At 41.8% G+C, this 16,813-nt stretch overlaps 1 pseudogene; it reads left to right on the top strand.

The window, feature by feature from the left end:
* The first annotated feature begins 1,302 nt into the window (after positions 1-1,302).
* LOC113886793 lies at positions 1,303-2,162 on the top strand (annotated as a pseudogene).
* Positions 2,163-16,813: the final 14,651 nt, after the last annotated feature.

Genomic DNA, 16,813 nt, shown 5'->3' with positions numbered 1-16,813 from the left:
AGAGAAATACAGTAAAGTTCTCCACTGCCAGAGTAAAACTGTTTTGGCAATTTGCAGGGAGTAAGGAGAATGGCCCTTTCTGACTCTGGCAGAAGCACTTACCTTAAAGGGGAGCCTGACAGTTCAACACACACAACCCATTTATACAAAGTCCTTCTGCTAAGGAGAGGGGACAGAGACACACAGCTGCAGAGGGAACCCAGGCAACCTATCTTTGCTAATCAATTTGTCCCTTATTCACTAATATGCACAGACAACAAAAGATTACCAGAAGTAGTTGGAGAAAGCGTACAACATAAAAAGAAGAATCAAGGCCTTCGATAGAAAATAATCCAGAAAGTTCTGAAAAGCAAAACATGAATTTGCAGAGCTGGCAACTATATATATAGCATTTACATTGTATTTACAACTATTTACATAGCATTGACATGTATTAGGTATTATCAGTAACCCAGAGATGATTTAAAGTATCATGGGAGTTTTATTAATAACTCTAAATGGTATATAACCTTTAAAAATGTGAATCACTGTATTGTATACCTGTAACATATAATACTGTAAATCAACCATGCTTCAGTTTTTTTTAAGTTTATTTATTTTGTTTTGATTTTTGTTTGTTTTTTATATTCCGTACATGAGTATAAATCATACAGTATTTGTCTTTCTCCCATTTAACTTGTTTCACTTAGCACAAAAACCTCAAAGTTCATCCATGTTGTTGCAAAATGGCAAGATTTCTCTTTTATGGCTGAGTATATTCCATTGCAACAATATAAATGAACAAATCAAACCAAAACAAAGACATAGACACAGAGAATAGACTAGTGGTTACCAGAAGAAGGTGGGGAGGATGAAATGGAGATCAACTGTAAGGTTATGGATGGAAACTAAATTTTTGGTGGTGAGCATGTTGTAGGGTATACAGAAGTAGAAATATAATATACATATGAAGCTTATTTAATATTATAAATCAACATTACCTCAATAAAAATAAATACACTCCAAATATAATAATAAAGTACAGGGAAGGATGTGCATAGGTCATATGCAAATACCATGCCATTTTATAGGAGAGTTGAGCATCTGAGGATTTTGGCATCCATTGGGGTCCTGGAACCAATCCTCTGTGGATCCCGAGGGATGACTGTAAATAGAATGACTGGGAGGCTGGGTGGGGCGACTGGGTGGGAGCACGGACCCCGCCCCTTCGCAACTCCACCCGTGATGTCTCGGGGCGGGGGGGGCGGGGGGGGGCGGTCGCCGGTCTCAGACCGGCTGCAAGCACAGGCTCTGAAGGCTCAGACCCCTCTGCTCTCCATGGGCATCTGCCAGGCAGGGCACTATCTGCATCTCTGCCTGGCCCACCACCCACCTCTGGTCTGTGCCACTTTGATCCTGCTGCTTCTTGGCCTTTCTGGCCTGGGTCTTGGTGGCTTCCTCCTCACCCACAGAACTGACCTGCACAGCCCTGACATCTCCCAGGACTGGGTCTCCTTCTTGAGATCTTTTGGCCAGCTGGCCCTGTGCCCAGTGAATGGGACAGTCACAAGGAAGGGGCGTGGGTCTCATGTCGTGGGCTTACTGGCCACCTTGAACTTTGGAGATGGTCCAGACAGGAACAAGACCCAGACATTCCAAGCCCAGGTCCAGGGTAGCCCGATGGGATTGAAAGGATCTTTTGCAGGAAAGCTGGTGCTCGTTACGGCCAGGGTGACCACAGAAAGGACCCCAGGAATCTGCCTGTAGTTTAGTGCTACTCCAGAAATCCTGCCCTCCAGCCAGCCACCGATACCCTGCTCAGAGGAGGGAGCAAGAAATGCCACCCTGAGCCCTAGAATGGCTGAGGAGTGTGTCAGTGTCTGGAGCCACAAAGGTCTCGTGCTCATCAAGTTGCTCACCTCGGAGGAGCTGATTCTGTGTGGCTCTCGGCTGCTGGCTTTGGGCTCCTCCCTGATTCTGTTCTGTGGCCTCTGCTGTCTCACTGCAGCGTGCTTCCATCCGCGCTGGGAGTCCCACTGGTCTAGAACCCAGCTCTGAGGGCTCTGGCCTAGTTTCCGTCTCGCTCTCAGGTGTGGATCAACTTCTTGGGCCTTGATTCTGAGTTGGAAGAGATGTTACAAAAAGTGGAGAGCTGAAATGTGGCAGGAAATAAAAGACTTTTTTGCTCAAAAAATAAATAAATAAATAGAATGACTGGCCCTGAGTGGGGAAGGATGAGGAGTGAAGTAATACAAGGAACAAAGCTCCAATTTGCAGATTCTAATTTTTTGATATATTCAGAACACATTGTAGGCATATTCAGAACCTTTATGAATTACTCAGGTAAGTATTATAGCAAGTGAAAGTGTTAGTCGCTGAGTCGTGTCCGACACTTTGTGACCCCATGGACTGTAGCCCACCAGGCCCCTCTGTCCATGGGATTCTCCTGGCAAGAATACTGGAGTGGGTTGCCATTCCCTTCTCCAGCGACTCTTCTCCACCCAGGGATTGAACTTGTGTCTCCTGCACTGAAGGCAGATTCTTTACTGTCTGAGCCAACACGGAAGCCCAACTACAGTAAAATGAAATAAATGAATCTGAAAAAGAGGATGATGTGAAATAGAAATAGCGGTGAGCAAAGAAACAGTAAAAAAAAAAAAAAAAAAAGTTAAATGGAACGGGATGAGGGTAGACAGTTTTAAGTTGTATGTTTGGTACCAGGCAGATGAAGGCAATCCAATCTTCCTTTGTATCTTATATATAAAGTAGGATGTGATGGTTAGGGGAAGGGTGGCAAAACTTTGAGAAACATGGAGAAGGTTTGAAATAGTTCAGAATAACTTAATAAGACATAAGTACTGGGGTTGCTGGGCAGACTTTCAGACATATTTGAAGTGAGGTATTTCTCTAAGAAATCATCAGATCATGTGAATAAGTAAGGATATAGAGAAGCTCATACCACTACTTAACAAGGTTGAGTATATATATGTGTGTACATATATATGAGATTCAGTTCAGTTCAGTTCAGTCACTCAGTCGTGTCCGACTCTTTGCGACTCCGTGAACTGCAGCACGCCAGGCCTCCCTGTCCATCACCAATTCCCGGAGTTCACCCAAACCCATGTCCATTGAGTCAGTGATGCCATCCAACCATCTTATCCTCTGTCGTCCCCTTCTCCTCCTGTCCTCAATATTTCCCAGCATCAGGGTCTTTTCAAATGAGTCAGCTCTTCACATCAGGTGGCCAAAGTATTGGAGTTTCAGCTTCAACATCAGTCCTTCCAATGAATATTCAGGACTGATTTCCTTTAGGATGGACCGGTTAGATCTCCTTGCAGTCCAAGGGACTCTCAAGAGTCTTCCCCAACACCACAGTTCAAAAGCACCAATTCTTCGGTGCTCAGCTTTCTTTATAGTCCAACTCTCGCATCCATATGTGACCACTGGAAAAACCATAGCCTTGACTAGATAGACCTTTGTTGGCAAAGTAATGTCTCTGCTTTTCAGTATGCTGTCTAGGTTGGTCATAACTTTCCTTCCAAGGAGTAAGCGTCTTTTAATTTCATGGCTGCAAACACCATCTGCAGTGATTTTGGAGCCCCCAAAAATAAAATCTGACACTGTTTCCACTGTTTCCCCGTCTATTTCCCATGAAGTGATGGGACCAGATGCCATGATCTGCGTTTTCTGAATGTTGAGCTTTATGCCAACTTTTTCACTCTCCTCTTTCACTTTTATCAAGAGGCTTTTTAGTTCTTCTTCACTTTCTGCCATAAGGGTGGTGTCATCTGCATATCTGAGGTTATTGATATTTCTCCCGGCAATCTTGATTCCAACCTGTGCTTCATCCAGCCCACCATTTCTCATGATGTACTCTGCATATAAGTTAAATAAGCAGGGTGACAATATACAGCCTTGACGTACTCCTTTCCCTATTTGGAAACAGTCTGTTGTTCCATGTCCAGTTCTAACTGTTGCTTCCTGACCTGCATACAGATTTCTCAAGAGGCAGATCAGGTGGTCTGATATTCCCATCTCTTTCAGAATTTTCCACAATATATGAGATTACCTTGTACAAATATAAAATGCATTTATTTTTGCAAATACCCATAAGAACGTTTTCAGAAATAACTCATTTATTAGTCTGCAAAAATTCAGAAATCATAGGAATGACATTCTCTGATCACAATACAATAACATTAGAAATTAAAAACAGAAAAAGGGCCCCCTGAATTAACACACTTTAGAATTCTTTTCTGGTTCAAGTCCCTTGGATAACAGCTTTCTCCAGATAGAATTTATAGGCCATGAAATTCACCCTTTTAAAGCGCACAATTCAATGGTTTTAGTATATTTACAGAGTTGTGCAACCATTGTCACATTCTAATTTTAGAACACAGTCACCACCCCATAAAGACATCCTGTCCCTTTCCTCAGCTGCCTCTAAAGTGATCGGTCCTTCTGAGGAAGCTAAGGCAGTGTTGAGGTGAGGCCCTGACTTCATCCAGCCACTATAACCATTTCAGGCAGCCCCTGCTTAGCATTCACCTGCAGCATGGCCTCTGAGCTCACCTGCATCTGCTTGGCCTTCATCCTGCTCAGCAGTGAAGTGACAGTCCCGGAGGATAAGATCGATGCCCTCATTAAAGCAGCCGGTGTAAATGTTGAGCCTTTCTGCCCAGGCTTGTTTGCAAAGGCTTTGGCCAATGTCAACATCTGAAGCCTCATCTGCAATGTGGGGGCTGGTGGATCTGCCGTGGCAGGAGGTCTTGTCCCCTCCCCCACTGTTGCCCCAGCTGAGGAGAAAAAAGTAGAAGCAAATAAAGAAGAATCTGAAGAGTCTCTTGATGACACGGGCTTTGGCTTTTTTGACTAAACCTTTTTGGTAACATGTTTAATAAAAAACTGAGCTCTTTGCTGCAGGAAAAAAAAAGACTCCTGTGTGCATTAGCTGACACATCCTATTCCCACCTTTCCCCGTACCCTGGCAACCACTGATCTACTTTCTGTCTCTATGTACTTGTCTATTCTGGACATTTCATATAATGGAGCTATATAATATGTGGCTTTTGTGATTGGCTTCTCTTACTTAGCCTAATATTTTCAAAGCTCATCCATGTAGTAACATGTCTCAGAATTCTTCATTTTTATGGCTGAATCATATTCTGTTGTATGGGTAAGTCAGATTTGTTTATTTCACCAGCTGAAGGATATTTGGGTTGTTTCTACTTTTTAACTATTATGAATAATGTTGCTATGAACATTCATGTACAAGCTTTTGTGTGGGGCTATGTTTTCATTTCTTGGGTAGATGCCTAGGAGTGGAATTGCTGGACCATTTGGTAACTCCATAGTTAACATTGGGCTTCCATGGTGGCTCAGATGATAAAGAATCTGCCTCAAGTGCAGGAGACCCAGGTTTGATCCCTGGGTGGGGAAGCTCCCCTGGAGAAGGGAATGGCAACCCACTCCAGTGTTCTTCCTTAGAGAATGCCATGGACAGAGGAGCCTGGCAGGCTACGGTCCATGGGGTCATAAAGAGCTGGACACGACTGAGCGACTAACACTTTTAAACTAATTAACACTACGTGGAACAGCTAAATTGTTTTCCAAAGTTGTACTATTTTGTCTTCCCACAGTGATGTGTGAGGGTGCCAGTGTCTCCATATCCTTGCCAACACATGATATTTTTTGTATTTTTAATTATAGCCATCCTGATAGGGTATTTTCTAAATATTTAACAAGCTCTTTTAGTATAGTTTCAGATTGACAGAAAAGACATAAGAATATTACAGAGAGCTCATATATATACCCTGTATCAGTTTTTTCTATTTTTAATATTACTATGGTACATTTATCACAACTAGTTAACTCATGTTGTTCACTTGCTCAGTCGTGTCTGACACTTTGCGACCCCATGGACTGCAGCACACCAGGCCTCCCTGTCCTTCACCATCTCCTGGAGTTTGCTCAAACTCATGTCCGTTGAGTCGGTGATGCCATCCAATAATGAGCCAATATTGATACACTATTATTAACTATATGTCCATATTTTTTTTCAGTTTTCCTTAGTTTTTACCAAAATGCCCCCTTTTCTCTTTCAGGACCTCACCCAAAATCCACATTATCTTTAGTGATCATATCACTTACGGCTGTTCTTGGCTGTGACCATTTGTTAGACCTTCCTTGTTTTTGACGACCTTGACAGTTCTAAGGAGTCTGGTCAGATATTTTGTAGAATATCCTTCAGTTTGTGTTTGTCTAATGCATTTTCCATAATTATACATCACAGCAAGGGTACATGTTCTCAACTTGACTTATCATTGATGAGTGAACCTTGAGTGCCTGGCTGAGGCAGTGTTTGGCTTGTTTTTCTATTGCAACACTCCTCTTTTTCTCTTTTTCCATACTCCACTGTTTATAAGGAAGTTATTATGCACATCCTACACTTAAGGAGTGGGCAGTTATGCTCCCCTGGCTTGAGAAACTATCTACATAAATTATTTGGAATTCTTCTGTACAGGAGATTTATCTACTGTCCTTTTATTTATTTATTCGATCATTTGTTAATATCAGTATGGATTTGTTAATATTTATTCTATACTTTGAATTATAATCCAATGATATTTAATTTTATTACTCAAATTGTTTCAAATTTGGTCGTTGAAAGCTCTTTCAGTTGGCTCCTGTATCCCTTTGACATACATCTATAAAGGGTTTTTTTTTTTATCTGCTTGTTCAGTTTTATATAATAAAAAAAAGTACGGTGCTCCTGCTCTTGGCTCATTTTATATTTTCCCTGCCCCAGTCTTAGAGTCAGCCATTTTTCCATGGAGCCCTGGCTCCTTCTATTGGAGAACGGAGACAATTTGGTGCTATCTACTAAATTAAATATCCACTTAGGCCTCAACTTTACTATTCTACTAGGTATATAGCTCAAAGAAATATTGGCATTTGTTTGAAAGGGATATATGCAGGCAATTTTTGTGTGTGAGCATTTAAAATATGATAGTCTGTGTATGAGCAATTCACTTAAATGTTTATTGCACGCTGATTATGAGTTCAGCAGCAATCTAGGCCTTGGTAATATAGCAGGGATTCTTGGCATTTACCATTTAGTGGGGGAAACAATCAACCAAAAGATAGGTAAGTAACATCAGGCAGTCCTGGCAGTCAGGGTACTGGCAGAAAAGAGAGGTACATTCAAAATGAAGGATTGATATGGTTTAATCATTAAAATCTACTGCAGGGCACAGAGCAGGGTGGAAAGGGGGAAAGTGGATACGGATAGGCAAAGCAAGAATATTCAGGGAAGGGGTGATAGTACTATGGGGAAAGGTAAAGAAGAGTAAAAGACAGAGTGTACAATGGGGCACTCTTTTAGATAGTGTTAGGATGAGGTGCAGAGAAGGCAACGGCACCCCACCCCAGTACCCTTGCTTGGAAAATCCCATGGACGGAGGAGCCTGGTGGGCTGCAGTCCATGGGATCGAGAAGAGTCAGACACAACTGAGCGACTTCACTTTCACTTTTCACTCTCGTGCATTGGAGAAGGAAATGGCAACCCACTCCGGTGTTCTTGCCTGGAGAATCCCAGGGACAGCGGAGCCTGGCGGGCTGCTGTCTATGGGGTCACACAGAGTCGGACACGACTGAAGCGACTTAGCAGCAGCAGCAGGAGCAGGATGAGGTGGCCTTTGAATAATGGCATGAGTGAAGGGAGGTAGAGAGACAAGTAGATATCTAAGAGAAGTTGTTCTAGGAAAAGGGGAAAAGTGGCAAGACCCCGAAGTGTTATTCACACAATGAAATATTATACATCAATCAAAATGAATGAACTATAGTAATATGCAAAGATACACAGATGAATCTTAGAAAAGTAAGTATTAAGGAGGAAAAATTAGGTTCTGAAAGAGTACATACAGCTACAACCTAATAACCTTTCTATAAAGTTAAAATAAGTTATAATAAATAACATACTTTAAGATGAGCTTCCCTGGAGGTCCAATGGTTAAGTTTGTGCACTTCCAACACAGAGGGCTCAGGTTCAATCCCTGGTGGGGGAACTAAGATTCCACATGCTGTACCATGCCACCAAAAAGTTTATATATATATATATATAAAAATATATATAATATAAAATATAAATATATATACTTGTATATATATATATAATATAAAATATAAATATATACACTTATATATATAAATATATATAATATAAAAATATAAATATATATACTTATATATATAAAGTATATATATATACTTTAAGAAAGAAAGACTCATATCCACATATGTATGCATACACACACATATATAACATATATTTATGTTTTTATATATATATATATCATATATGTTTGTGAATATATGGGTGGGCTTCCCTGGCTCAGTGGTAAAGAATACGCCTGCAATGCAGAAGATGCAGGTTTGATCCCTGGGTAGGGAAGATCTCCTGGAGAAGGGAATGGTAACCCACTCCAGTATTCTTGTCTGGAGAATCCCATGGACAGGGGAGCCTGGCAGGCTACAGTCCATGGGGTCACAAAGAGTCAGACAGAACTTAGCGACTAAACAACAACAACATGTATGTATAAAGTAAAACTGTATTAAATAGAGCACCACAAAATGATGAACACAAGATTCAGGATGATGATCCTTTGCCAGGGGCTGAGGGGAGGCAGACGAATGAGATTGGGGGCCATATAGTCAGATTTAGTTATTAAGTTCATGGATGCTTGTTACATTATTAAAAACAACTAACTAAAAGTGAATATGCTTGGATTAATAAGAGAATGTAAGTGAGACAGCAAAAGAGACACAGAAATATTGAACAGTCTTGTGGACTCTGTGGGAGAGGGAGAGGGTGGGAAGATTTGGGAGAATGGCATTGAAACATGTATAATATCATATATGAAACGAGTTGCCAGTCCAGGTTCGATGCACGATACTGGATGCTTGGGGCTTGTGCACTGGGACGACCCAGAGGGATGGTACGGGGAGGGTGGAGGGAGAGGGGTTCAGGATGGGGAACACATGTATACCTGTGGTGGATTCACGCTGATGTATGACAAAACCAATACAATATTGTAAAGTAATTAACCTCCAGTTAAAATAAATAAATTTATATTAAAAAATAAGAGAATGTGCCATCAATAAAAGATTTGATTAATTTATTTCTATTCATCCAAGGCCCAATGAAAAAAAATAAGACTGAGAAGCAAGGGACCATACTTGGCATACTTGTGAAGTAGCAAAAAAGCCAGTGTGGCTGGAGCAGAGGGAGGGAAGGGGAGAGTAATAGTAGATGGAGGGGTGGAGGGGGCTGAACCGTGTAGGGCCTTCAGGGCAGGAGGACCTTGGATCTTGTTATAACTGAGATGGGAAGCCGCTGGAGGTTTTGAGCAAGAGAGTCAGAGGATCTGACTTATGTTTTAAAAGGTTCATCCTACCTACTGTGTAAAAAATAGATTGTAAGGGGGCAGGCATAAGAAATGAAAGCAAAAAGGCAAAACAAGTAAGAGACAAGTATGATAGTCAAGGTGACAGATGATAGTGATTTTGACTAAAGTCATACTGTTGGAGGTATGTGAGAAGTGATCAGATTTTGGATATATTTTGAAAGTAAAAATATTTGATAGAGATAGTATTTTGTAATGGACTAAGTGAAGGATGTGTGAGAAAGAGAGGGCTTCATGGATATTTGACACAAGAAAATATGAGGATGGAACTCCCATTTATTGAGATGAGGATGACTGCATGTTGGGGAAGGGGCTGAAATTAAGAATTCTATTTTGGATATGAATTGTTTTCCAACGTCTGCTATTCAAGTGGAGATATTAACTTTGGATAGTCTGAAGTGTAGAGGAGATTTCCAGATTGGAGATTTAAAACTGGACATAAAAGGTATACAGATGGTATTTATAGGTATGAAACTGGCTTTTTAGTGTAACCAAGGGAAAAAACATGGACAAGAGAGTCACAGACTGAGTCCTAGAGCAATCCAATAAGAAAATGCTGAATAGAGGAGGAGAATTAACAACCAAAAGGATGTCCTTTTCCTTATAGGGGACTGGAATGCAAAAGTAGAAAGTCAAGAAACACCTGGAGTAACAGGCAAATTTGGCCTTGGAATACGGAATGAAGCAGGGCAAAGACTAATACAGTCTTGCCAAGAAAATGCACTGGTCATAGCAAACACCCTCTTCCAACAACACAAGAGAAGACTCTACACATGGACATCACCAGATGGTCCACACCGAAATCAGACTGATTATGTTCTTTGCAGACAAAGATGGAGAAGCTCTATACAGTCAGCAAAAACAAGACCGGGAGCTGACTGTGGCTCAGATCATGAGCTCCTTATTACCAAATTCAGACTTAAATTGAAGAAGGTAGGGAAAACCACTGGACCATTCAGGTATGACCTAAATCAAATCCCTGATGATTATACAGTTGAAGTGAGAAATAGACTTAAGGGACTAGATCTGATAGAAAGAGTGCCTGATGAACTATGGACGGAGGTTCATGACATTGTACAGGAGACAGAGAGCAAGACCATCCCCAAGAAAAAGAAATGCAAAAAAGCAAAATGGCTGTCTGGGGAGGCCTTATAAATAGCTGTGAAAAGAAGAGAAGCGAAAAGCAAAGGAGAAAAGGAAATGATCTACCCATTTGAATGTAGAGTTCCAAAGAATAGCAAGGAGAGATAAGAAAGCCTTCCTCAGTGATCAATGCAAAGAAATAGAGGAAAACAATAGAATGGGAAAGACTAGAGATCTCTTCAAGAAAATTAGAGATACCAAGGAAACGTTTCATGAAAAGATGGGCAAAATAAAGGACAGAAATAGTATGGACCTAACAGAAGCAGAAGATATTAAGAAGAGGTGGCAAGAATACACAGAAGAACTGTACAAAAAAGATCTTCATGACCCAGATAATCACAATGGTGTGATCACTCATCTAGAGCCAGACATCCTGGAATGTGAAGTCAAGTGGGCCTTAGGAAGCATCACTACAAACAAAGCTAGTGGAGGTGATAAAATTCTAGTTGAGCTATTTCAAATCCTAAAAGATGATGCTGTGAAAGTGCTGCACTCAGTATGGCAGCAAATTTGGAAAACTCAGCAGTGGCCACAGGACTGGAAAAGGTCAGTTTTCATTCCAGTCCCTAAAAAGGCAATGCCAAAGAATGCTCAAACTACTGCACAACTGCACCCATCTCACACGCTAGTAAAGTAATGCTCAAAATTCTCCAAGCCAGGCTTCAACAATACGTGTACCATGTACTTCCAGATGTTCAAGCTGGTTTTAGAAAAGGCAGAGGAACCAGAGACCAAATTGCCCACATCCGCTGGATCATCAAAAAAGCAAGAGAGTTCCAGAAAATTATCTACTTCTGCTTTATTGACTATGCCAAAGCCTTTGACTGTGTGGATCACAATAAATTGGAAAATTCTGAAAGAGATGAGAATACCAGACCACCTGACCTGCCTCTTGAGAAATCTGTATGCAGGTCAGGAAGCAACAGTTAGAACTGGACATGGAACAACAGACTGGTTCCAAATAGGAAAAGGAGTACCTCAAGGCTGTATATTGTCACCCTGCTTATTTAACTTATATGAAAAGTACATCATAAGAAATGCTAGGCTGAAAGAAGCACAAGCTGGAATCAAGATTGCCGGGAGAAAGACCAATAACTTCAGATACGCAGATGACACCACCCTTATGGCAGAAAGCGAAGAAGAACTAAAGAACCTCTTGATGAAAGTGAAAGAGGAGAGTGAAAAAGTTGGCTTAAAGCTCAACATTCAGAAAACAAAGATAATGGTATCTGGTTCCATCATTTCATGGCAAATAGATACAGAAACAGTGGAAACAGTGACAGACTTTATTTTTTTGGGCTCCAAAATCACTGCAGATGGTGATTGCAGCCATGAAATAAAACGAGGGTTACTCCTTGGAAGAAAAGTTATGACCAACCTAGACAGCATATTAAAAAGCAGAGACATTCCTTTGCCAACAAAGGTTCATCTAGTCAAGGCTATGGTTTTTTCAGTAGTCATGTATGGATGTGAGATTTGGACTATAAAGAAATCTGAGCACCGAAGAATTGATGCTTTTGAACTGTGGTGTTGGGGAAGACTCTTGAGAGTCCCTTGGACTGCAAGGAGATCCAACCAGTCCATTCTAAAGGAAATCAGTCCTGAATGTTCATTGTAAGGACTGATGCTGAAACTGAAACTCCAATACTTTGGCCACCTGATTCGAAGAGCTGACTCATTGGAAAAGACCCTGATGCTGGGAAAGATTGAGGGCAGGAGGAGAAGGGGACTACAGTGGATGATGGTTGGATGGCATCACCAACTCAATGGAGATGAGTTTGAGTGAACTCCGGGAGTTGGTGATGGACAGGGAGGCCTGGTGTGCTGCAGTTCTTGGGGTTGCAAAGAGTCAGATAGGACTGAGCGACTGAACTGAACCATTGTGGGATAAATAGAATCAGGAGAGGGTTGTGTTAAGGAAGTTAAGGTACCAAACTGTTTCAAAAAGGAGATCATAGTCAACTCAAGTACTACTGAGAGTTTGGGCAAAATCAGAACTGGGAATGATGTGTGGTTTTGGCAAGATAGAGGTCACTGGTAACCTTGATCAATGAGAGGTGTTTCAGTGGCACAGTGGTGACAAAAGCCTGACTGGAGCAGGCTCAGGAAAAAATAGGAGGAGATGAATTAGAGATGGTGAGTAGAGGCAACTTAATCAAAGATTGTTGCCATAGTGAGGAACAGTGAAATTTCGTGGTAGCCAGAGTGGTATTTCATTTGCTCATTCAATGAGTATTTATTGAATGTCTACCTTGTGCCAAGAACTTGGATATAAAAGTGAACAAAAAAATAGACAAATCCTTGTCTTTGTGGAGCTTACAATTTAGCAGAGAAGCATAATAAATAATAATATAATAAATTTTATAGTATGTTAGAAAGTGAGACATGCTATAGAAAAATTGAACTAAGGAAAGGAATGGGGGGTGAGTGGATGACATTTTTAAATGGAAAGATTAGGGAAATACTTTACCGAGAAGGTAACATTTGAGCCAAGGTCTGAAGGAGGTGAGAATTATATGGTGATCTGAGGTAGAATTTTCCAGGTAGACCAGATGGCTCAGCAGTAAAGACTCCGCCTGCCATGCAGCAGGCACAGGAGATGTGAATTTGATCCCTGAGTTGGGATAATCCCCTGGAGGAGGAAATGAGGAACTGGGTGGGCTACAGTTCATAGGGTTGCATAGAGTCAGACATGACAGAGCATGCATGCAGACACAGACAGCTTCCAGGTAGAAGGACCAACCAGTGAGAAGACCTAACATGTGAGCAAACAGTGCAAAAACCCTAGGATGTGGTGTGTTGGAAAATAGCATGGTGGTCAGTGTAATTGGGGAAGATTAAGAGGAGACAAAGAGTAGTAGAAAATGAAATGAACCAGGATCTTCAATGAACGAATGAGTGTGTGTGTGCTCAGTTGCTTCAGTCGTGTCTGACTCTTTACGATCCTATGGACTCTAGCCTGCCAGGCTCCTCTGTCCATGGGGATTCTCCAGCCAAAAATACAGGAGTGGGCTGCCATGCACTCCTCCAGGGGAACTTCCTGACCCGGGGATTGGACCTTCATCTCCTGCATTGCAGGCGGATTCTTTACGGCTGAGGCACAGGAGAAGCCTTCAACGAACCGTGAGTAGAGGACAACACAGAGGAAGTCGAGACGTAACCAGATGGTCTGAAGCTTAGAGGAAGAAGAATCAGGGTTGTGTTGTGTGTTTTACCTGAGGGTGAAGGAGGAATCGTTTGGAAGTTGTAGTGTGGCTGGAAGAGGATGCCGGGTCACCTCCTGACTCCCCAGTAAATGCAGTGTCTTGATGAGAATCACTTTCACTGGAAAGGGCTGAAAGGGAATTTCCAACCTCAGGGGAAAGCCAGGAATATCAGTGGACACTCAGGGATGAGTTGGAGGATGGGTAGGAGAGTTTGTTAATCTTGGGATGGTGTTCCAGGGAGGCTTCGGAAGCACCTGGAAGTTAAGGTAGAAATGAGAGCGCAGGTGGCAGGAGGAGAAGCACAGAGGAATGTAGGAATGAAGTTAGAGAAGCAGAATAACAACAACAGTAGTTTAATAACAACAATACAAATAATTTAACAACGCTTTGCATGGATTCTCTCATTTAATTCTCATAACAGCCTCAGAAAGTAGAGCCTTTATTTTGTAGCTGAGAAGAAAGGCACAAGGGTTCCAGCCACTTGCCCAAGATCACATAGCAAAAACACTGAACTGGGTGCTTACATACTGAAAGTGAAAGTGAAAGTTGCTCAGTCGTGTCCAACTCTTTGCAAACCCATGGACTATACAGTCCATGGCATTTTCCAGGCCAGACTACTGGAGTGGGTAGCCTTTCCCTTCTCCAGCAGATCTTCCCGACCCAGGAATCAAACTGGAATCTCCTGCAGTGCAGGCGGATTCTTTACCAACTGAGCTATCAGGGAAGCCCCTTGGACAATGACAAAAGAGATAAGGGATTTGAGTGAGGCACAGTGGGTTTGGCTTACTATAAATTTGGCAAGATGATTAGTTCTGACAGTTCTGATAAACAGGGGTCTCTCAGCTTTCCCCAGATTTAACTGTATTTGGGACTGGAGGTAGGAGAGGCTGTTTTGTTGGTGTTCCTTATATTGTTCTGTATGGAAAGATCCAGGCAGTGGCTGGGCCAGTGTATTTTCTCACTTGTGGTCTGCAGAGTGATTGATAGGTGGGGGTAGTGGTGTGATTCTTAGGTATGTCTTGATCTTGTGGGGGATATAAAGCCAGGCTGCAGGGGGCTCTAAAGTATATGGCTGAGGGGCAGTTTGTGGGAAAAGTGACCTTAAGGGAAGACTACACAGGCTGCAGATTCTGAGATGAGAGATCCAGTGGTCCAATTCTTTCTTGCATTGAAAGTACCTCCCACAGTGTTCAAAGCTATGGCCCACCTCCTAAAGAAACCATTTTTTACTGGACACTCTAAAGGGTTTCCTGGTGACCCGGCTGGTAAAGAATCCACCTGCAATGCGGGAGACCTGGGTTCGAACCCTGGGTTGGGAAGATCCCCTGGAGAAGGGATAGGCTACCCACTCCAGTATTCTGGCCTGGAAAATTTCATGGACTGTATAGACCATCATGGGGTCGCAAAGAATCAGACACAACTGAGCGACTTGCACTCACTGAAGGGTTTTGGTGCCTTGCTTGTTGCTTGAGGAAGTTGAAGAAGAAAAGGAGGCCTCGCTGTAAGCTTCCTTGGGCAGCATTTTTGAGCCTCATGTCAAGATGCCCCTACAAAATTCTTTCAAAATTCTAAGACGACAAATACAATCCTGCAATGTTTAAAGCTTATTATAGCTAGGTTACTTGTTTTAGTAAAATGTATGCTAGAGTTGGGTTTTCTGTGTCCTGTGCTGCATGTACATTGAGGTCTCTTGTAAAATAAACTGCGTAGAACATTTCTGCATCAAATATAGTAGAGACAGCATATATGTCTAAAACACCAAGGTCCTTTACAACTATTGTGTGAATAAATGAAGTTCATTGTTTCAGTTTTTGAAGAGGTTTATTTTGAGATATTTCTTCTTTTATGACACGCTGTTTGTTGTAGCAGTGATTTATTTTGAAGATGAGTTCTGTCAGGAGTAAACCCCCAATTGTAGTCTTGGAAAAACAGAAGCCACTTTACAATGATCCTCTGAACAACGCAAAACCAGAAACACACTGCAGTGAAAAGTGGACCCTGCTTATGTATCTGTGTAGGTGGGTTATGAATAAAGGTGTTCATGCACGCATACAGAACTAAATACCTCCCTCATTAATACTAATGACCTAACTTGGCGTTTGTTATATTAATACTTCAGATTTGGTTTCTGTGATTATCAGAGTATATGAAAGTGGATTAAAATATGTATGCACATATAGCTATATGTCTATTCCATGCATGTGGGATTTGTTATAATTTAGAGTATGTATAATTTCTTTTTCCTTTTTTACTTTCTGGCTGTGACTGGAGGCAAGCAGGATCTTAGTTCCCTAACCAGAAATCAGACCTGCAACCCCCTGCAGTGGAAACGCTGAATCTTAACAGCTGGACAACCAGGGGAAGTCCCCTAGAGTACGTATAATTTTTATAGAATTAAACGTTGGCTATTATTTCTAGCACTGCAAATACTCAGCATAATACTTTTTAATAAGTCTAAAATTAGTTTCTGGCTATCCAGTGGTTAAGACTCTGAACTTCCAAGGCGGGGGGCCCGGGTTCCACCAATGGTTCAGGAACAGCTGTGCAGCAGCCAAAAAGTAAAATTAAAAGAAATTAAGAAGTTCAAGAAATTAGGAACTTCATCAAGGTGTTACTAGTTTGTGCTGTGTACTAAGTCGCTTCAGTCCTGTCCGACTCTGTGTGACCCCATGGACTGTAGCCCGCCAGGCTTCTCTGTCCATGGGATTCTCCAGGCAAGTATACTGGAGTGGTCTGCCATGCCCTCCTCCAGGCGATCTTCCAACCCATGGTTGGAACTGGTGTCTCTTATGTCTAATCTGAATTAGCAGGTGGGTTCTTTACCACTAACACCACCTGGGAAGTTTTTAGTTTGGGAGTTCATCAAGTTAAAATTTATTTGCTAGTGGAATACATTGTTATTACTATGGTGTTACCATGTTTAGATTGGATGCAAAACATCTGCTTTCCCCCACCTCAAACTGCTTAATAGTAACTGTTTATGGCTGTTATGATGTATTAGCTGTTCCATGGCAGGCTTCT

This window comes from Bos indicus x Bos taurus, chromosome X, assembly GCF_003369695.1.
Source record: "Bos indicus x Bos taurus breed Angus x Brahman F1 hybrid chromosome X, Bos_hybrid_MaternalHap_v2.0, whole genome shotgun sequence".
In the NCBI taxonomy this organism is placed as follows: Eukaryota; Metazoa; Chordata; class Mammalia; order Artiodactyla; family Bovidae; genus Bos; species Bos indicus x Bos taurus.
This window is presented reverse-complemented; position numbering and strand designations above follow the sequence as displayed.